General features: G+C 43.4%; 1 protein-coding gene across 7 annotated transcripts in view; it reads left to right on the top strand.

The window, feature by feature from the left end:
* Positions 1-23,561, top strand: part of ATG7 (autophagy related 7) — a 267,326-nt gene that overhangs the window by 92,510 nt on the left and 151,255 nt on the right. The gene's annotated exons all lie outside the window — the stretch shown is intronic.

Raw genomic sequence — 23,561 nt, 5'->3', positions numbered from 1 at the left:
CCTTCTTATTGCCCATGACGATCACTGGAACAAATCCTCTTGCTTTGCCAAAATGTTATTCAGTGGTTTCTCTTCAGCTTAGTTTATTAGTCTTAGTTTTAGTAGTAGTATAAATATTGTAAATAGTATTACTGTAGATAGACTCTTTAACATAGAAGGACTCCCTTCGCCCCTGGGGCTGGGCACGCCCTGGTCCCTGGGCTTCAAACCTTGCACATCCTGCAGCAAGCCTGTGCCGGTGAATGACCGACACTCCAGTAATTTGAAGTGTCTGGGAGAGGCTCATGTACAACAGTGTTGTGATATCTGTTGACTTCAAGCCTCGTACAAAGAAAGACGGAGGTTAGACAAAGGGTTATCTTAACGTAAGCCGCACTTAGCCTGGGTCAGAGCCAAGCTGATCGAATCTGGCTCTGAGCACTTCAGCTTCGGTGTGAAGTGCCCTCCCGGCACCGTTGGTTTCTCTGCGCCATTCTCAATCTCCGATACCGAGAAAAAAAAATAAGAAGAAATGGTCCAAGTGGCCGTTCTGGAACCTGTGGGGCTTTCCCCCGGTACCAGGACTGCCGTCCAACCGTTCCTATTCAGTTGTGTCCGACTTTGGTACCAAACCCATACTCTGGTACTGAGCTCAGTAACAACACGTAAGACGTTGGACTGGATAACGTTCCCCAGGCTCAAGAGGAGGAAGGCCCCCCCCACCAGTTCAGGCCTCTTCCTTCTCCTCCCCAGATGAAGCTGTCTTGGGACCGAGCAGCTTGGTGCCCCAAGATGACTTTAGAGTCCATCAGCATCTTCTAAAAAAGGTGGCTGCTAACCTGGGGCTGGAGGTGGAGGTACGAAAGGAGTCATCACATAGCCTCATTGACATTTTGGCCACAGCAGCCCCATCCAAGGTTGCCCTACCCATCAACAAGGCTGTTCTAGGTCTGGTCAGGTTTCTGTGGCAGATTCCATCTTCTCTCCCTCCCACGGAACCTTTGAAGGTGTGCGCCCGAGGGTACTATATCAGTTCCCACATAAGATCCTGCCCCCCTTTTTGTTTTCTGACAGGCTCTCCTACTTCAGGCCCAGCAGGATCCCTCATCACCTCAGACTGCTGGGTGCTGTGTGCGGTGGTGGACGATTACACCCTTCAGTTTTCTTCCACTCCTCCCTCTTGCCCTCTCATACCCATCCCTGTTCTGGGACCCTTCTTACAAGCATCTTTTAGCTCAAGAGGTTCAAGCCCTCCTGCGGATTGGGGCTGTAGAAGAGGTGCCTCAGAACTTGAGAGGGAAGGGGTTTTACTCCCAATATTTCCTAATCCTGAAGGCCAGAGTTTGTCTTGGACCCATCCTAGGCCTGTGTCATCTCAGCGGTTATCACAAGTAACTGAGGTTTCACATGGTCTCTCTGACCTTCATCATTCCCTCCCTGGATCTAGGAGACTGGTACACCACCCTTGACTTCAAAGACACCTATTTCCACATTTCCATCTTTGGAGGCCACAGAAGTTTCCTCAGGATTATCATAAACCAGACCCATTATCAGTTCACCATCTTTACCTTTGGTCTGTCTGCAGCCCTTCGGCTTTTTATGATATGCATGGCGGTAATAGGAGACAAGGCGTTCAGGTCTATACATAACTGGATGACTGGCTGATCAAGGTTCCACTCAGAGGCTCAAGTGAAGAACAGCATGAGCCTAGTCCAAACCACCTTCCAAGCACTGGGCCTATTAATAAACAAGCAGAATCAACTCTTGTTCGAGTCCAGAGAACAGAGTTTATCAGGGCAATGCTAGACTCAAACCAGGCCAGAGCCTTCTTTTCAGAGGTTCAATTCCAAACAATGTTAGATCTGATATCCAGGGTCAAGGTCCTCCCTATCATGACAGTCTGGTTTTGCCTCAGACTTTGGGTCACGTGGCCATGTGCACTTACGTGGTACGGCATGCAAGATTGCGCCTCAGACCCTTGCAGACTTGGTTGGCCTCAGTGCTTAGGATTCCCGCCCTGGTCCTCACTTCCTTCAACTTGTGGAAGGACCACTGTCAATAACTGTGAGTGTTCCCTTTTTAACCTCCCCAGCCTTCAGTATCTTCAGTTTTGGATGCATCAGATCTGCGTTCGATCACCTCGGGACACAAAGCCTGTGGTCCCAGGAAGAGCTTTTCCTACACATAAATGTTAGAGAGCTCAGGCCTCGGAAATCAGGGCCCACTGTATGTGGTGTTCTTTAAGGACAAGGTTCAACTGCACCCACCTGGCGTTCTTTCCAACGGTGATCTAGCTGTTCCATAGTAACCAGGCTATTTTCCTGCCAGTTTTCTTCCCAAAACCACACAGGAATTCAGAGGAGTCCATTGGATATTAGACATTCCCATGCCCTCTACATTGAGAGGATCAAGCCGTTCCATAAATACATGCAACTTTTTGTGGCAATAGCAGATGGGGTGAAAGGCCTACCAGTTTCAGCCCAGAGAATCTCATCCTGGAGAGTCTTCTGTTTTCATGCAGGTTACAAGTAGGCGGGCATCTCTCCTTCTGCCGTCTTGATCGCTTATTTTATGAAAGCTCAGGCCTCTTCAGCAGCGTTTGTGGCCCAGATCCCAATCCAAGACATCTGCAGGGCTGCAACCTGGTCGTCAGTGTTGCAATCTGCATGTCCATGAATTCTGAGCCCACCTTCTTCGGTACCAGGGCTCAAAATCCATAAGGCAAGAACCCAACTTTGATTACTTTTTAAAATCTATTTATTTATTAAGCCAAACTCACTATTTCGGGGGACCTGACTCATGATTTTTGAACATCTACAGATGGTAATATTGTGGGAGTGCAAGGTGATTATAACCTAAAATCCCTGCTCCATCTAAAGGGCAGTGGCTGGCTGTCACTATATGAAAATAATGTATCCTTTTTATGACATTGCACCCACTAATCTGTCACCCCCCAGACACCATTCTCCCATCCAAAGCCACAAGCAACCTGAAAAGGCTCTCTTATAAGAAAAATCAAACTCCACAGAAGAGTTTCCTCCTTCCCCACCAATATTGCACCTGCCTAAGGCCCAGGAAATGTTCAGTCTTGGACAAATAACAGATTTTTCTAGATATGAAAACATCACAGCTTTAAGGTTTGATATTTCCTGTTACTGCAGGGCTAGAAAGAGAAGTGTCGTACTACTGGAAAGAGAGGATTCTGACCTTCGCAATGGGATCCAGAACTTACTTCTAGAAAAGCTATCCTATGTCATTTTAGAGCTTTTCATGGCTTCCTCAGAGACTTGTACAGTTAGCCTGTTGGTAACTAAGGTATTTGGATTTATAGACAGAAGGATATGAAAAATAAACCCAAGATTTTTAAAAAATAAAACCAAAAAAATGGATACAAACCTTTCCATAACTGGTTCTTTGAGAAGTGTTGCTCATGTCCATTCTACGTTAGGTGTGCATGTGCTACGTGCACCATCACTGGAAATTTTTCCCTCAGTGGTATCTGCTGGACCAGCTCCAGCACCCTTTGGTGCTGTGCGCTTATGCAGTGGCATAAGGGGCACTGGTCAGCCCCACACCCTCTCAGTCCCTTTTTGCTGGCTAACTCTGACCGAGGGACAGGACGGTGGGTCGTGGAATGGACATGAGCAACACTTCTCAAAGAACCGTTATGGAAAGTTACAGGTTTCAGAGTAGCAGCCGTGTTAGTCTGTATTCGCAAAAAGAAAAGGAGTACTTGTGGCACCTTAGAGACTAACAAATTTATTAGAGCATAAGCTTTCGTGAGCTACAGCTCACTTCATCGGATGCATTTGGTGGAAAAAACAGAGGAGAGATTTATATACACACACACACAGAGAACATGAAACAATGGGTTTATCATACACACTGTAAGGAGAGTGATCACTTAAGATAAGCCATCACCAACAGCAGGGGGGGGAAGGAGGAAAACCTTTCATGGTGACAAGCAGGTAGGCTAATTCCAGCAGTTAACAAGAATATCAGAGGAACAGTGGGGGGTGGGGTGGGAGGGAGAAATACCATGGGGAAATAGTTTTACTTTGTGTAATGACTCATCCATTCCCAGTCTCTATTCAAGCCTAAGTTAATTGTATCCAGTTTGCAAATTAATTCCAATTCAGCAGTCTCTCGTTGGAGTCTGTTTTTGAAGCTTTTTTGTTGAAGTATAGCCACTCTTAGGTCTGTGATCGAGTGACCAGAGAGATTGAAGTGTTCTCCAACTGGTTTTTGAATGTTATAATTCTTGACGTCTGATTTGTGTCCATTCATTCTTTTACGTAGAGACTGTCCAGTTTGGCCAATGTACATGGCAGAGGGGCATTGCTGGCACATGATGGCATATATCACATTGGTAGATGCACAGGTGAACGAGCCTCTGATGGTGTGGCTGATGTGATTAGGCCCTATGATGGTATCCCCTGAATAGATATGTGGACAGAGTTGGCAACGGGCTTTGTTGCAAGGATAGGTTCCTGGGTTAGTGGTTCTGTTGTGTGGTGTGTGGTTGCTGGTGAGTATTTGCTTCAGATTGGGGGGGCTGTCTGTAAGCAAGGACTGGTCTGTCTCCCAAGATCTGAGAGAGCGATGGCTCGTCCTTCAGGATAGGTTGTAGATCCTTGATGATGCGTTGGAGGGGTTTTAGTTGGGGGCTGAAGGTGATGGCTAGTGGCGTTCTGTTGTTTTCTTTGTTGGGCCTGTCCTGTAGTAGGTGACTTCTGGGTACTCTTCTGGCTCTGTCAATCTGTTTCTTCACTTCAGCAGGTGGGTACTGTAGTTGAAGGAATGCATGATAGAGATCTTGTAGGTGTTTGTCTCTGTCTGAGGGGTTGGAGCAAATGCGGTTATATCGTAGCGCTTGGCTGTAGACAATGGATCGAGTGGTATGATCTGGATGAAAGCTAGAGGCATGTAGGTAGGAATAGCGGTCAGTAGGTTTCCGATATAGGGTGGTGTTTATGTGACCATCGCTTATTAGCACCGTAGTGTCCAGGAAGTGGATCTCTTGTGTGGACTGGTCCAGGCTGAGGTTGATGGTGGGATGGAAATTGTTGAAATCATGGTGGAATTCCTCAAGAGCTTCTTTTCCATGGGTCCAGATGATGAAGATGTCATCAATGTAGCGCAAGTAGAGTAGGGGCATTAGGGAACGAGAGCTGAGGAAGCGTTGTTCTAAGTCAGCCATAAAAATGTTGGCATACTGTGGGGCCATGCGGGTACCCATCGCAGTGCCGCTGATTTGAAGGTATACATTGTCACCAAATGTGAAATAGTCCTGACCCATAACTATTTCACATTTGGTGACAATGTATACCTTCAAATCAGCGGCACTGCGATGGGTACCCGCATGGCCCCACAGTATGCCAACATTTTTATGGCTGACTTAGAACAACGCTTCCTCAGCTCTCGTTCCCTAATGCCCCTACTCTACTTGCGCTACATTGATGACATCTTCATCATCTGGACCCATGGAAAAGAAGCTCTTGAGGAATTCCACCATGATTTCAACAATTTCCATCCCACCATCAACCTCAGCCTGGACCAGTCCACACAAGAGATCCACTTCCTGGACACTACGGTGCTAATAAGCGATGGTCACATAAACACCACCCTATATCGGAAACCTACTGACCGCTATTCCTACCTACATGCCTCTAGCTTTCATCCAGATCATACCACTCGATCCATTGTCTACAGCCAAGCGCTACGATATAACCGCATTTGCTCCAACCCCTCAGACAGAGACAAACACCTACAAGATCTCTATCATGCATTCCTACAACTACAGTACCCACCTGCTGAAGTGAAGAAACAGATTGACAGAGCCAGAAGAGTACCCAGAAGTCACCTACTACAGGACAGGCCCAACAAAGAAAACAACAGAACGCCACTAGCCATCACCTTCAGCCCCCAACTAAAACCCCTCCAACGCATCATCAAGGATCTACAACCTATCCTGAAGGACGAGCCATCGCTCTCTCAGATCTTGGGAGACAGACCAGTCCTTGCTTACAGACAGCCCCCCAATCTGAAGCAAATACTCACCAGCAACCACACACCACACAACAGAACCACTAACCCAGGAACCTATCCTTGCAACAAAGCCCGTTGCCAACTCTGTCCACATATCTATTCAGGGGATACCATCATAGGGCCTAATCACATCAGCCACACCATCAGAGGCTCGTTCACCTGTGCATCTACCAATGTGATATATGCCATCATGTGCCAGCAATGCCCCTCTGCCATGTACATTGGCCAAACTGGACAGTCTCTACGTAAAAGAATGAATGGACACAAATCAGACGTCAAGAATTATAACATTCAAAAACCAGTTGGAGAACACTTCAATCTCTCTGGTCACTCGATCACAGACCTAAGAGTGGCTATACTTCAACAAAAAAGCTTCAAAAACAGACTCCAACGAGAGACTGCTGAATTGGAATTAATTTGCAAACTGGATACAATTAACTTAGGCTTGAATAGAGACTGGGAATGGATGAGTCATTACACAAAGTAAAACTATTTCCCCATGGTATTTCTCCCTCCCACCCCACCCCCCACTGTTCCTCTGATATTCTTGTTAACTGCTGGAATTAGCCTACCTGCTTGTCACCATGAAAGGTTTTCCTCCTTCCCCCCCCTGCTGTTGGTGATGGCTTATCTTAAGTGATCACTCTCCTTACAGTGTGTATGATAAACCCATTGTTTCATGTTCTCTGTGTGTGTGTATATAAATCTCTCCTCTGTTTTTTCCACCAAATGCATCCGATGAAGTGAGCTGTAGCTCACGAAAGCTTATGCTCTAATAAATTTGTTAGTCTCTAAGGTGCCACAAGTACTCCTTTTCTTTATGGAAAGTTAATAACTGTTTTTTGTTTTTCGAATGCTAGCTCATGTCCATTCCACATGTCACTTCTCAGTGAATTAACATTTATAGTAATCTTAAACATAATTTTATATTTGAAAACATAAAGCATCTTGGTACCTATTCTGGCTAACTGACTTCCAGGTGCCTGCAAAACCTGCCAGTTTGTATAATTTTGTCTGACAAAATGTAACTTCCTGTGACCTCTCTTCTTGAAATGGTTAAACTTTTTTCTGTTTTTTGTAGGAGGGGTGGGAGACAGACAGAGGGGAGTTATAACAAAGGACCAAGACAAGTTCTTTACTCAAAACCAGTATCTGTTGTTTCAAGCAGAGCCTTAGAAGGTGACTTACAAACCCAAATTATGGTTTAATAATGACTTTTAAAAATATAACTAGTAAATCCATTATCAGTAGAAGTAATCTCACATTTTATTTTCCCTGAAGCTTTTAATATACCATTGTTTCAGGCTTTGCAGCTGTATTATTAATTTTAAAAAAGCTTAAACAGCACTAAAGATTAAAAAATGATGTGATAAAAATGAACATCTAAACTTGAGCCAGTTTGTGCATCAGTGGCAGGCAATTAAAATCAGCAGCTTGTATTTCATATTTTTACTTAACCATATGGTAAATATGATTATATGATATAGTACAAGAGACAGAGATTCTCTTATTGGATCTCTTTCTATCCAAGAGTTCAGACTTCTTTGTGGAGCAGACTGTTAAAAGCATCTAATACCACAGTTATACATCTGTTTTGCATTTCAAAACAAGCTCTTTTACACTAAGTCCCCTATATTATTCCCCTATCATCAGATTCAATTCTTTTACTTTAGTAAAGAGACTGGAATACAAAGGGCTGCTAATAAAATGTATCAATTACAAAAATAATTTCAGTACTAGACTAATTAATCCTGGTGGTTATGCAGATCCACAACTTTTTATTTGATTAAAGAGCCATCACGTAAGCAGCTCATATGAGGCCAAAGCTCTGCAAAGTGAAGACTGGAAGGGAGGGTGTCTCATCAGCCTAGGAGAAAAGCTACAATCATCAAAGACACATTCAGATGCATTTGAAAGGGAAATTATTTTAAAAGATGGTGGATCGCTCTAACTCTGATAGTGGAATGGACGTGTAGTGCAAAGAAGCATGCTACTTTGCTGGTCCCTCTTCTACAGGGGTCTGAAGAGGAGTGTGATATGTGGGAAAGAAATCGGAAGAAATAGAAGAAGAAAGGAGGAGGTGATGGGATAGTTCCATAGTTTCACAGTAGTTCACATTGGTGGGCAGGAGAAGATGGTCTTTTTTTTTTGGTTGGTTGGTTGATTGAGAGTTCAGAAGTACCTAGCAACACTTCCACTATTCAGATGAGTTCTTCCCAAAAAGGTCCTTTGTGGGGGCTTATCCAAAACTCACATTATTATATAGGTAATTGTGACACAAGAACCTCTTAATACCAACTGGCAAGGGGGTAACTAACAATTGGAGGAATCCCCTGAGTCTGGTATGTACATTCTAGTTCATGAAAGGATGTCATGTGAGGTCTCAAAGAAAAGGCCATGTCTCTCTGGTCAATATCTTTGTGAAATGCATGTACAGATACTGTGTAAGGAGTTTAATGTATATTTAGTGCAAATATGTTCTTAAAGTCTGTCTAGATGCTGGTTTTCTGTCAGACGAGATGTTTATCCATCCATCTGTTGACATGGAAATTGAGTATTGTCTTGTGGGCACTGGATCTCCTAACACTAGGTTTGGAAGGATTAGATTTTTATCAAAATGTCAATAAATGTCTATTTCACCATACAGACAAACGAGCAACAAAATATTTCCATCAACTATTGAAATTTACAGATATGAAAGTAGGAGAAATGTTTGAGAAATTGTTAGTTAGTTTTAAGGATATTTACTTTGAAGTTTTGAAATATGAAGTTGACAATTTGTGTTAATGGTTATAAAGCATTAACTTTTTGAATCTCAGCCCCTCTGTCATTAATTTCCTGCAACTGTGAAAATTTAAATTGATTTAAAAAAATGCTTAAAACCATAATTTTGTGCAGCTGTGGCAATTTATATAGGTAAAAATCTAAAAAAGCTTTAAAATATCAATATTATCTGTTGAAATTATCAGAGAAGAAAAATAGAATTTGTTGAGGCCTACCTACCACCAGTCTGAACTGAACACAAATGAGGGATTGTGAGAATTTCAGAAAGAAATTACAGGAAGAAAAAAAGCAGCAGGGGAGAGGGCAGAAACATAAGTTGAGGGGCACTTCAAAAGTTTATTATATTTGGTGGGTGAATAAAGACGACACCCTGGCATCCCTCACTTAGGACACTAAATGGACAGTGAATTTGCTTCATGAAAGTGGGATCTCAGCTGGGCTTGGCTGATAATGCTCAAGGGAACTTTGGGTGAGATAAGCTTCTTTTGACAGGATGTTAGCCTGTTAGTTAAGTTTAGTCTCTAGAAAGTATGTTATGAGTTTGTTTTATATGTAACCATTTGTTTCCATTATTCTTACTATCATTTAAATTCTTTGATAATAAACTAATTTTTTTTCACTATAAATATATCTGAGTGCTCTGGTGTTAAGCAAAATGATGATCCTGAGTTGACTCTTACAAGCTGGTGGATACTGTTCCTTTGGGAACAGCAGGCCTGGTAATACTGTGAGTATTCCGTGGCTAATCATTGAATTGAAGGACTGGAAGGGACCTTGAGAGGTCATCTAACTCAGTCCCCTACATTCATGGCAGGACTAAGTATTATCAAAACCATCCCTGACAAGTGTTTGTCTAATCTGCTCTTAAAAATATCCAACAATGCAGATTCCACAACCTCCCTACGCAGTTTATTCCAGTGCTTAGCCACCAGGACAGGAAGTTTTTTCTTATGTCCAACCTAAACCTCTCTTACTGCAATCTAAGCTCATTGCTTCATGTACTATCCTCAGAGGTTAAGGAGAATAATTTTTCTCCCTGTTCCTTGTAACAGCCTTTTATGTACTTGAAAACTGTTACCATGTCCCCTTTCAGTTTTCTCTTCTCCAGACTAAACAAACCCAATTTTGTCAATCTTCCATCATAGATTGTTTTCTAGACCTTTAATAATTTTGTTGCTCTTCTCTGGACTTGCTCCAGTTTTTCCACATCTTTCCTGAAATGTGGCACCCAGAACTGAACACGATGCTCCAGTTGAGGCCTAATCAGTGTGGAGTAGAGTGGAAGAATTACTTCCTGTGTCTTGCTTACCACAGTCCTGCTAATACATCCCAGAATAATGTTTCCTTTTTTGCAGCAGCAACAAACAAAATTTTTATTTATTTATTTATTTATTTATTTATTGCGACAGTGACTAATGTTTAGCTTGTGTTCCATTATAACCCCCAGATCCTTTTCTGCAGTACTCCTTCCTAGGGAGTCATTTCCCATTTTGTATGTGTGCAACTGACTTGTTCCTTCCTAAGTGGAGTACATTGCATTTGTCCTTACTGAATTTCATCCTATTTTCTTCAAGATCATTTCTCCAGTTTGTCCAGATCATTTTGAATTTTAATGCTATCCTCCAAAGCAGTTGCAACCCTCTCAGCTTGATATCATCTGCAAACTTTGTAAGTGTACTCTCTGTCATTATCTAAATCATTAATCAAGGTATTGGACAGAACAAACCCAGAACTGATCCCTATAGGATCTCACTCAGATTGTTTAATTATTTGCTCCATTATGTTTCTGGGTACTGAAGTTAAGCTGACTGGTCTGTGATTCCCCGGGTTGACCTTATTCCCCCTTTAAAAGATGGGCACTGTATTTGTCCTTTTTCAATGCTCTGGAATATCTCCTGTGTTCCATGACTTTTCAAAGATAATTGCTGATGGCTCAGATATCTCCTCAGCCAGCTCCTTGAGTATTCTAAGATGTATTTCATCAGGCCCTGGTGATCCGAAGACATCTAACTTGTCCTGAGTAATTTTGAACTCCTCCTTTCCCTATTTTAGCCTCTGATCCTACCTCATTTTCACTGGCATTCACTATGTTAGACGTCCAATCACTACTAACCTTTTTGGTGAAAACTAAAACAGTCATATAGCACTTCTGCCATTTCCACATTTTCTGTTGTTGTTTTCCCCCGGTCATTGAGTAGCGGACCTGCCCTGTCCCTTGGTCTTTCTCTTGCTTCTAATATATTTATAGAATGTTTTCTTGTTACCCTTTATATCTCTAGCTAGTTTAATCTTGTTTTGTGCCTTGGCCTTTCTAATTTTGTCTAATGGTCTGCATACTGCAGCAGGGGTGCTAAAATTTTTTGTAGTGGGGGTGCTGAGAGCCATTGAACCAAATCATAAACCCTGTATAAAATGGAAACCATTCCAAGTCGGGGGTATGGTAACACCACCAGCACTCCTAGTTCTAGCACCTATGAACTGCAGGGAATGCTCTGAGGACTCGGGGGGTTGGTGTGTGCTTATTACTTCCTGTACAGAGAGCAGGGCCTGCAGAGGCATGGAAGATAGTGCTTGTGTTGCCAGAGGCTGGTGGTTTCAGGGAGTGGATGCATCTCATCACCACCTGCTGTCTTCTCAACCCTCGTTATCCCTGGTGAGCGTCACAGTAATATATTTTAATAGATAAGTGTATATGTACATACCATATCTCAAATATTTGTCCTCCAGTAAAAGCCCTGTTCAGTCCAATCATCCTGATGTCCTGAGAACTGTATTATCAGCAAAGAAAATAATTCTAGTGAACCAAAAAAGCAAAACCACACCAACCATAGAGCCTTGGATTCCTGCCCTTTCGGACATGGCTAAACAAGAGAGAATTCCCTTTGTGTGCAACAACAGATTGGGCACTTATTTAATCTGGAAATGCTTTTTGGAATTATGTTGTGATTAGCTGATGTCTGGACTGGATTTATTCCTGACTACCTGCAGAGTATGCTTGTGTGTGTGGTTTTTTTGGCATGGGAGTTTGGGATGAGTAATTTTCTTCCTCAGTCTGTCTTCTACTTCCTTATTGTGTTCTATAGCTACAAACACATCTGATGCTTCCACCTGAGGGTATGGGATATCTGCTAATTAGGATAACGTCCTCATTGCATTTCTGTAGTACAGTGTATGTTGATCAGATACTATGCTATGTCAGCTACCAGTTGCTACCATTTCTCCCTTTTATAGTTTAATGTTTGTTTACTTTTAGTTCAGAAAACTGATACAACTTTTAATTATAAAGGCCCTCTTGTGGGGATGAAATTTCAGGTTGCCTTGTGGATAAAATCCATGTGATTCAAACCTCAGCTAACTGTATCTGAGGTGGAAGAACAATATTTGGAAGGGACAAATGCTAATTCTTGCATGTTTGAGCTCAACCCAGCTCACACATGGATGTGCTGGGAGAACTTCATGCCATAATCTCTGCTTTGGGTCTTTTTTCCTTCCTGACTGGCAAAGGCAAGTGGGTGGGAATTATAGAATCTTTAGTGGTGGAAACTGTCAGTGACACCTTTGAAGAGTGTATGAAGTGTTGTTGTAGTAGTGTTGGTCCCAGGATATTAGACACACAAGGTGGGTGAGCTAATATGTTGTTGGACCGACTTTTGTTGGTGAGAGAGAAAAGCTTTCGAGCTTATACAGAATTCTTCTTCAGGTAAAGATAGAGTGCCGTTTGCACTGGAGAAAGCATGTGCTTGGGCTCTGTATCTCCTGATGCTGACAATATAGCCAGTATTGACCACTATCTAATCTTCCATATTTGGTTAAGTTTAGGGAAAAGTTTGTGGTAAGAGAACTTTGTGTAGCTGGATGCTTCTGACTTCCTAGATTCTTATCAGTTGTGGTTCTGACCTGGGTACAAAATAGAGACCACACTTGTCACATTGATTGACAGTCATCTTCTGGTGATGGATAAAGATCAGATGTTCAATTATTATGTTTTTGACACTGTGGGTTAAGAGGTGTTCAGTGTTTTGTTTCTGGCTGGAGTGGATAAGGCTGCTCTTGCATGGCTTTGTTCTTTTCTCTCAGAGAGTCCCAATGTTGGGTGATAGCTCTTCAGCTTGGAGGTTTCTCGCTTGTGGAGTACCAACAGGTTCTGCACTGTCATCCCTCCTAAACACTGTGTAGATGAAGCTGTTAACTGAGTTAGTGAGGAGGTGCGTTTTTATTTAGTGAGCAATGCAAGTTTTGTTACTCTCTTGCTTCAGTTCAGCTAGTGCTAAAGAGTGGGTAATTGTCAGAGTCTATTTAAAATTAATTCTATTTTAAGAGTTTTAAAGAACGACCAGAGCTTGGGTTGGGCACTCTTTCATGTGGTAGTTTATAAATTGAATAAATAAATATGGGCTGGGAATTTCAGGTGGAGTTTAAGGTGTTGACTTTGACCTATAAATAAATCCCTAAATGGTCTAGGTCTATCCTACCAGAAAGACGATTTTTCTTCCTTTGTCTGATGCTACTACTGTTGAGATCAGTAGACATGGAGTTGCTGCAATGGCATTCTCCATGATAGGTTCCTTGATTTACCAGTTTCTTTTGGTCTAGTGCCTTGGGTTGTGAAACTTACATAGACTCTCTACCTTGGACCAAACTAAGAATAAAGTTTAATTTTCTGTTGTAAGTTTAGAAATATGCCTGTAGTCAATGAACTATTCAACTTAAAACATATATTTTGTTGTTAGCTTTTTTTAGTTTTGATCAAAATCTTGGGACCTGTTACATGAATCATAGAAATATAGGACTGATCATTATAGGACGAGAGGTCATGTAGTCCAGTCCCCTGCACTTATGCAGGACTAAGTATTATCTAGACCAGAGGTGGGCAAACTATGGCCCGCGACCACATCTGGCCCACGGGACCCTCCTGCCCGGCCCCTGAGCCCCTGGCCCCACCCCTGCTGTTCCCCCTCCTCCGCAGCCTCTGCTCACTGCGCTGCTGGTGCAATGCTCTGGGCAGTGGGGCTGCAAGCTTTTGCTGGGCAGCACAGCTGCAGAGCCTCAGCCTGACCCAGTGCTCTGTGCTGTGTGGTGGCGTGGCTGGCTCCAGCCGGGCAGCACGGCTGCCTGTTCTGGTTATCTGGGCAGCTTGGCTGTAGTGCCGCCAGCCACTGGTGCTCCAAGCAGCACGGTAAGGGGGCAGGGAGCAGGGAGGGTTGGATAGAGGGCAGGGGAGTTCGGGGTGGTGGTCAGGGAGCGGGGGTGTGGATAGGGGTCAGGGCAGTCAGAGGGTGGGGAACAGGGGGTTTGAATGGGGACAGGAGTCCCAGGGGAGGCAGTCAGGAAGGAGGTAGGAGTTGGATGGAGCGGTGGGGGGAAGTCAGGGGCAGGGGTTCCGGGGGCGGTCAGGGAGAAGGGATGTTTGGATGCGGCAGGGGTCCTGGGGGGACCATCAAGGGAGAGGGAATGGGGGGGTTGGATGGGGTAAGAGTCCTTGGGGGGGCGTCAAGTGGCGAGAAGCAGGGGGGATCAGATGGGGGCAGGGGCTGGGCCATGCCTGGCTGTTTGGGAAGGCACAGCCTGCCCCAACCAGCCCTCCATACTATTTCAGAAATCCGAAGTGGCCCTCAGGCCAAAAAGTTTGCCTACCTCTGATCGAGACCATCCTTGACAGGTGTTTGTCTAACTTGCTCTTAAAAATCTCCAATGATGGTGATTCTGCAACCTCCCTAGGCAATTTATTCCAGTGCTTAACCAGCCTGAAAAGTTAAGAAATTTTTTCTTATGGCCAACTTAAACCTCTCTTGCTGCAATTTAAGCCTATTGCTTCTTGTCCTATCCTCAGAGGTTAAGAAGAACAATTCTTCTCTCTCCTCCTTGTAATAACCTTTTATGTACTTGAAAATTGTTATCCTGTCCCCTCTCAGTCTTCTCTTTTCCAGACTAAACAAACCCGATTTTTTCAATCTTCCCTTATAGGTCATGTTTTCTAGACCTTTAGTCATTTTTGTTGCTCTTCTCTGGACTTTCTCCAGTTTGTCCACATCTTTCCTGAAATGTGGCTCAATACTCCAGATGAGACCTAATCAGTGCAGAGTAGAGCAGAATTATTACTTTTCATGCCTTGCTTACAATACTCCTGCTAATACATCCCTGAATGATGTTCCCTTTTTTTGTAACAGTGTTAGTGTTGACTCACATTTAGCTTGTGATCCACTATGACCCCCAGATCCCTTTCCACAGTACTCCTTCCAAGGCAGTCATTTCCCATTTTGTATGTGTGCAACTGATTGTTCCTTCTAAGGCCTGGTCTACAGTACGCGGTTATTTTGGAATTAGCTGAGTTACTTCAAAATAAAACTGATTCCATCCACACGACCAAACCAGTTTTTTCGATTTAAAGGGCTCTTTAATTCGATTTCTGTACTCCACCTCGGCAAGTGGAGTAGCGCTAAAATTGAAATCGCAGTTCCGGGTTACAGGTACTGTGGACACAATCCAACATTATTGGCCTCCGGGAGCTATCCCAGAATGCTCCCTCATGACCGCTCTGGACAACACTCTCAACTCCAATGCATTAGCCAGGTAGGTAGTAAAAGCCCCAGGAACTTTTGAATTTCCAGTTTGGTCACCATCAGCACAGGTGACCATCAGCACAGTCCACCATCACAGACGATCATGCAGAGTCCACCATCACAAGAGACCACACAGTCCCGGATTCGCAGACGAGCTCCAGCATGGTTCGAACGGGAGGTACTGGATCTCATTGCATGTTGGGGAGAAGAATCTGTTATGGCAGAACTACGTTCCAAAAAAAGAAACGCAAATACGTACGCTAAAGTCTCCAGTGCCATGACAGAAATAGGCTACTCCAGGGATACAGAGCAGTGTCGTACAAAAATCAAGGAGTTCAGGCAAGTGTACCAAAAAGCCAGGGAGGCGAATGGGCGCTCTGGGTCACAGCCCCATACATGCTGCTTCTACCGTGAGCTGTATGCAATGATGGGGGGTGATGCTACTACTACCCCACCTCTGTCCATGGACACCTGCAAGGGGGGAGTAGCACGGAGTGAGGAGGATGAGTTTTTGGAGGAGGAGGAGGAGGACAGTACACAGGCAGCAAGTGGGGAATCTGTTTTCCCCCCTAGCCAGGAACTATTCTTAATGCTGGAGCAAATAGCTTCCCCCCACTCCCAAGGCATGCTCCCGGACCATGACCCTGGAGAAGGCACTTCTGGTGAGTAAGAGCTTGATCGGAGCCACACGGTTGGGGGTGGGGGGAAACCCAGACGCGCTCGGCTGTTTTGCTTTTAGTTTAATGGGCTCATCCCTGCTCAGAGTCTCATCGGAGCCACACGGTGTGTTAGGGGCACGGGGAAGGGAGGGTGTTGTGTGAAGCGATCATTCCAGAGAGCCCGCAGGCCCTCCTTTTATATGGCAAACCCACCAGGCATTGCTTGCTATGGGAAAGGGGGCCTGGCAGTTTGAAAGCATTGAAATGAATGTAGAAGAAACAGAACCCCGCGTGCCCCTAGGGTTTACAGTGGCTGCCTGCAAGCTGAATTCTGTTGACCGGCCACATGTGATGGCTTACTCACACCAAAGTGGCAGGCACTTCAGTATAAGAGGCAAAATGAGACCTTGTACAGAGAGAATATGTGCTGAGTACTATGAATTGGCTGTATCTTTTAAAATACTATCCTCCCTTTTTCTTCTCCCGCAGCAGGTGCAAATGTTTCAACGCGGCCCCTATGTACTCAACAGTCCCAGAGGCTGGTTCAGATTAGAAGGTGGAAAAAACAAACTTGGGACGACATGTTTGCCGAGCTCATGCAGTCCTCCCACACTGATAGGGTCCAGCTGAATGCGTGTAGGCAAACACAGGTTTCAGAGTAGCAGCCGTGTTAGTCTGTATTCGCAAAAAGAAAAGGAGTACCGGTGGCACCTTAGAGACTAACAAATTTATTAGAGCATAAGCTTTCGTGAGCTACAGCTCACTTCATCGGATGCATTTGGTGGAAAAAACAGAGGAGAGATTTATATACACACACACAGAGAACATGAAACAATGGGTTTATCATACACACTGTAAGGAGAGTGATCACTTAAGATAAGCCATCACCAGCAGCAGGGGGTGAAAGGAGGAAAACCTTTCATGGTGACAAGCAAGGTAGGCTAATTCACCAGTTAACAAGAATATCAGAGGAACGGTGGGGGGTGGGGTGGGAGGGAGAAAATACCATGGGAAATAGTTTTACTTTGTGGTACACTCTCCTTACAGTGTGTATGATAAACCCATGTTTCATGTTCTCTGTGTGTGTGTATATAAATCTCTCCTCTGTTTTTTCCACCAAATGCATCCGATGAAGTGAGCTGTAGCTCACGAAAGCTTATGCTCTAATAATTTGTTAGTCTCTAAGGTGCCACCGGTACTCCTTTTCTTTTTGTAGGCAAACAGTTACGGAGTCGCATAAAGCGTTACATGAATACGAAGAGAGGAGGGACGTGAGCGATGAGAGGCAGGCAGGGATGCTATGGTCAAGCTCATGGGGGAGCAAACTGACATGCTCCGCTGTATGGTGGATCTAATGCGGAAAGGCAGTAAGACCACAGACTGCAGCTGCAGCCCCTGAATAACCACCCTCTTTCCTCCCCAAGTTCCATCGCCTCCTCACCCAGACGCCCAAGAACACGTGGGGTGGGGAGGCTACGGGGACCCACCCAGTCAATCCTAGAGGATTGCACAAGCAGCAGAAAGCTGGCATATCCTAAATTTTGATTTGGTTTCTGGACTTGTGCTTCCTTCCTCCTCCAACCCCCAACCCAATGCCCCCCCCATCTAGCTTCTGATTTCTCTCAAAGTTTTGTGCAACAAATAATAAAGAACATTTTTTAAACAATTGTGACTTTATTTCCTTTTATATATATAGGGGCTGGGTAACTTTAAGAGAAACAAACATAACTGTCACACCATACCCTGGCCAGTCCTGGAAACTGGCTTTCAAAGGCTTCACTGACGTGCAGCGCGCCCTACTGCGCTCTTCTAAGCGCCTTCTTGTCTGGCTGTGCGAAACTGTCCGCCAGGCGAGTTGCCTCAACCTTCCACCCCATCATAAATGTCTCCCCCTTACTCTCACGGATATTGTGGAGCACACAAGAAACAGCAATTATAATTGGAATATGGTTGTCCTGAGATCTAACCGAGTCAGTAAACTGCCGGCCAGCGCACTTTCAACGTCCAAAAGCACATTCTGCCACCGTTCTTCACTTGCTCAGCCTATAGTTGACCTGCTCCTTACTACTGTCCAGGCTGCCTGTGTACGGCTTCATGAGCCATGGCATTAAGGGGTAGTCTGGGTCCCCGGGGATAACTATAGGCATTTCAACATCCCCAACAGTAATTTCTGGTCTGGGAAGTAAGTTCCTTCCTGCAGCTGTTCAACAGACCAGAGTTCCTGAAGATGCGAGCGTCATGCGCCTTTCCCGGCCATCCCACATTGATGTCGGTGAAACGTCCCTTGTGATCCACCAATGCTTGCAGCACCATGGAAAAGTACCCCTTGCGGTTTATGTACTGGCTGCCCAGTGTTCCGGGCTAAGATAGGGATATATGCTTTCTGTCTATCGCCCCGCTGCAGTTAGGGAACCCCAGCACATTAAAGCCATCCACAATAGTCTGCACGTTTCCTGAAGTCACTACTCTTGATAACAGCTGGTCAGTGATTGCGTTGGCTACTTGCTGCACAGCAGCCTCCACAGTAGATTTGCCCACTCCAAACTGATTCCCGACTGACCGGTAGCTGTCGGGCGTTGCAAACTTCTACAGGGCTATGGCCACTCGCTTCTCAACTGTGAGAGCTGCTCTCATTTTGGTGTCTGCGCTTCAGGGCAGGGGACAGCAAGTCACAAAGTTCCATGAAAGTGGCCCTACGCATACGAAAGTTTCTCAGCCACTGGGAATCATCCCATACCTGCAACATTATGTGGTCCCACCGGTCTGTGCTTGTTTCCTGGGCCCAGAATCCTCATTCCATGACGTGAACCTGGCTCAACACCACCATTATCTCCCAATCGCCACATGCCATGCTTCTAGGAATGTCTGTGTCCATGTCCTCATCACTATTGTAATCGCACTGTCATCTCTTTCTTGCCCAGTTTTGCAGGTACTGCGCAAACTACTGGATAATGCGCTGAGGTATTTACAATGGTCAAAACTGCAGCGGAGATCTGATCGGGCTCCATGGCTATGGCGTCTGCATGGGTAATCCTGGAAAAAGGGCACGAAATGTAGGAGCAGGAGTGGCAGTGGAAGAGGTGCTGTTCAGTTCCAGGTAGCTGAAAAAAGGCAGGAAATGGTTGTCTTCTGTAGCTTTCACAGAGGCGGGAGCCCAAGACAGACAACATGGAGAAGCTAAGAAGGGCGGCAATAGCGGGAGACCAGAGTTGGTGGCGAAAGCTGTGCTGCTCGGTTCATGATGGCCGAGCAGAGTTGGCAGTGGAAGCGTTCGATGAGGAAGAGAAAAGAGGTGGATAGTAGAGATTACATAGGAAGATGAGAGAAATGAGAGGTGGATTCATAGTAGCAGGAGAGCAGCGGTGCACCGTCTGCTGAAGAGCAGTATAGCGTCTGTACGCCAAAAAAGGTGCGAAACGATTGTCTGCCGTAGCTTTCACGAAGGGAGGAGCAACAGACGACACACACCCGAAAAACACCTGCGAGAATGTTTTTGCCACTGGGAGCTTACCCAGAATTCCAGTGGGTGGCGGGAACTGTGGGATAGCTACCCACAGTGCATCGCTCTGACATTCAATGCTAGCCTTGGTACTATGGACGCACTCCGCCGAATTCACGCACTTTAGTGGGACACAGAAGACCAAATGTATAAATAGCTTCCGAAAATTCGAATAGAATAATTTTGAATATTTCGTACTGTAGATGTACCCTAGTGGAGTACTTTGAATTTCTCCTTATTGAATTTCATCTTATTTACTTCAGACTATTTCTCCAGTTTGTCCAGATCACTTTGAATTTTAGTCCTATCCTCCAAAGCACTTGAAACCTCTCCCAGCTTGGTATTGTCCACAAACTTTATAAGTGTACTCTATATGCCATTATCTAAATCATCGATGAAGATATTAAACAGAACTGGACCCAGAACTGATACCTGTGGGACCCCAGTCGTTATGTCCTTCCAGCATGACTGTGAACCACTGATAACTACTCTCTGGGAATGGTTTTCTAGCCAGTTATGCACCCACCTTATAGTAGTTCTATGTAGGTGCATTTTCCTAGTTTGTTTGAGAATGTCATGCAAGACAGTACCAAAAGCTTTACTAAAGTTAAGATTGTACCACATCTACCGCTTCCCCCTCATCCACAAGGCTGTCGAAGAGTGCTCTAGTAGCGATGTCTCTCTAGGGTTAATGATATAGATTTTTCAAGACACTGACACTGTAATGTCATGTTTGCCTTCCTAACCAAATATATCATCGTAGGATCATGTGAAGCCAGCAACATGTTCACAGGAAGGAGTGTATGTATAACAGAATTGAGTTTCAACTCCAGAAAAATAAAGTTTAGGTTCAATTTATAGCAAAAGGAGATTTGGTCATAATAGCATAATTCATATGCAATTTAAAGGGGTTCTGTTACAGTTTAATGGACCCCAAAATAATATACCCTAGCTCATAGTTTTATGAATTAACATACCTTATTTTATTAATATTCTATTTATCAACAGACCTTTTTTTAAAAAGTACATTTAATTGGAACTTTCATACTGATCACATTACAAAGAAGCTTACAACAAACATACAAAAACATTCTTCCACTTCCAGGTCATCCATCGAAAACCAATACTGTGCACTGAAAATGTCAGTGCATCATGCAGCTGCTCAGTTGCAAGTACACATAATGCACACACAAGTATTCATGCACAGCTATCCTGGCAAATATAAAAGGCTTAGACTTGAAATAAAGCAGGGCAGTTTGTATACAGAACTCTGGCTGCTGAAGGAATGATACTGGGCACAGGAGGGAAGCATCAGCAGAAAGGTTCAATCTGAGTTGAGTCACAATTCCTGCGAACTTGGAGATGGGCATTTGACTAGGATCTAATGTTGTCTGGGTTTGGAGGTAGAAGGAAACAGAACTTGGGAGAGGGAAATTAGACTGGTACTGTATTTCACTGAGGGCAAGAGGAGCAGCAGGGGGACAAGGATTGTACCAGGGATTTGACATGTTTATAGCTTCCAAACTGTTAGTATTAACAAAAGAAAATACACATGACTTAAAAACTGATTTAACCCTTGAGAGTATCCTTTTATTAATATCAGAAGGGTAGCCGTATTAGTCTGGATCTGTAAAAGTGGCAAAGAGTCCTGTGACACCTTAAAGACTAACAGATGTATTGCCACAGGACACTCTGCCACTTTTATTAATACTTTGTCACTTGAGCCTGTATTACCTTTTTTCCATTTCCTTAACGTTTGATTATCCAGAAGTATTGTACATCCTTCAAATTTTAACTGTGGGCAAGGACCAATATGTTATTGTATGCTTTGTATTTGAGATGCTTCTAATTTTTCAGGATAATGCTACAGTTTATGGCTAGTGGACTATGTGTTGCTGTTACATACCATGAATATAATCTAGCCTATATCTTTAAAGAGATGTCATATAAACTCTGTATTGTGGTTCCAACAAAGTAAATTAATAACATATTGGATAATGATGATAACTCTGCAGACTACATGCAGGCCTAACTCTGAATACAGTTCAAGTTTATAAATTGACTTCTATATGCAGTGTTTTACAAAGAGCCAGATGCAAGAAGCTGCTGCACATCTGGTTGTTTTTAATAGACTTTTGGAACGGAGAGTAGTAATTAAAATATATATATGTATATTCAAAGAGTAATTTGAAAAGGTATTGCTGTATATGCTAGATAATGTTAAGAAAGGCACATCTCAAATGGAAGGCTATTTCCCAATTCTCTTCATGTACATTGTGAGCACTTAGCTAATGGTGGTATTTTGATTTCTAAGGAGTGAATTTTAAAAAGATCATTATGTAAGAAAGGAATACTTATACATTTGTAAGCAGTTTGTCGTCTTACTCAGATTAACTTCTCGCACTGAGAGGAATGCAAAACCCCTGGTATATGAAATACATCTCTGGAGTATTAATAACAGTTTCTCTAGATTTCCTACCAGAACATATAGTGCTATTAACGTCTCGATGTTTAAATGTGTATGGCTTGATTTAAGAAGAAGCTTGATTCTTCATTCTGTTGTAGCCATTTATTTGTCCTTCCTCAGATTAACGCTGTTAGAGATGTCAGCATTCAGAGATTTCCATTTCAGTTCATCTCCAAACGTACCACCTCCAGAACTGTTTAACTATTTGATTTTTGCACCAGCTTTCTTCTCTTTAATAAAATATTTTTCATTCTTTCATAACTGTCTGTAATACTTGGAAACCTAAGTATGCAGTAGCTAATTGTGCTGCTAAATGAACATTTAACAAGATTTGAGTCAATCTCCCAGGCTCCTTAGCCAATTAAACTTATAGTGCTGCCAGCTGAAAACTATTAGATTCCCCCGGGGCAGTTTGCTGGAAGTTCTAGAGAACAGTATGGGAAAGCCCTTTAGACATATTTTGCTGCATCTCTAATGATGAATGCTGACAGTTTGTGCAAGTTCCCACAATTTTCTGCTACAGCAATGCAAGGCCTGTTTGTGCTCCTAGGCTTTTGAGGAGGGGTAGATTAGAAAAGAAGGAAGTTATTGAAGAGGGTAAGAGGTGATTTTGGTTTATTTTAAATGATTGGGCAGAAGGACTTCTTTCTGAGTGTACATTTTTTTTAATAGTACATATACTAGGAGCATTGAATGAATGGTTCATTTACAATAAAACAAAATATCACTTACATTGAGTCTCACTTAGTTGAATCCATTTAGTGATTATTAAAGAGTACTAGCTGCAGCACTTCCAGCTTCTTTTGCAATCCAGGGAGAATGAACTACTTCAGTTTTAGGGGAAGCTACCTACCTTCTGAAGCAGAGTGAATGTGATTCATAGGAGTTAACAGTACAGTTCCCAGCTCTTTCACCACAAAAACATTGAAAGGTGGAATATGAACAGTACATAACAGGATAATTTTTTACTTAACATTTCAACTTTGCGTCAACATTCTCTTGTTTCTTATCCAAAAGTGCTTAGCATTTTACTTAAGATGTGGTGATTGGGAGGACTTTTCAAAATGGACAGGAAAAAAAATATGTGAGAGAAATGGTATATGCTCTGTATGTATATCAGAGATAGGAAGAAATAAATGGGGGACAATATAGTCATTTTCTATCAATAGTGATTAAAAAGTCATACCATTAGGAAATTAAAAATCCTATGTACAATAGAACTCTTGTCAAAGGAATGACTGTACACTCTGTTGCGATCGCTAAAAATTTGGTCCTAGTTGCCACGATGTACAAAACAGAACAAATAAAGTGTAATGGAGGTTTCCACCAGGTTCTACAGAATATGCAAATTTTCCTGCATGATTTATAAAGGCGAATACAACTTTTTTATTGGCATTTCTTATATGGGGTAGTTCTGAAATGAAAGATTCTCTGCAATGGTATGAAAATGTTTGTAATACTGTCAATGCTTCTCATCCCTACCCCACTGTGACTTTCTTCATTAGCCATTGCACAATAATTGTATGGGTGTGCAAAAAGCTTACCCTTTATTTCATATACTATAT

Source organism: Dermochelys coriacea, chromosome 7 (genome assembly GCF_009764565.3).
Source record: "Dermochelys coriacea isolate rDerCor1 chromosome 7, rDerCor1.pri.v4, whole genome shotgun sequence".
NCBI lineage: Eukaryota > Metazoa > Chordata > Testudines > Dermochelyidae > Dermochelys > Dermochelys coriacea.
Note: the sequence above shows the minus strand (reverse complement) of the source record. Positions and strands in the feature narration are given on the sequence as shown.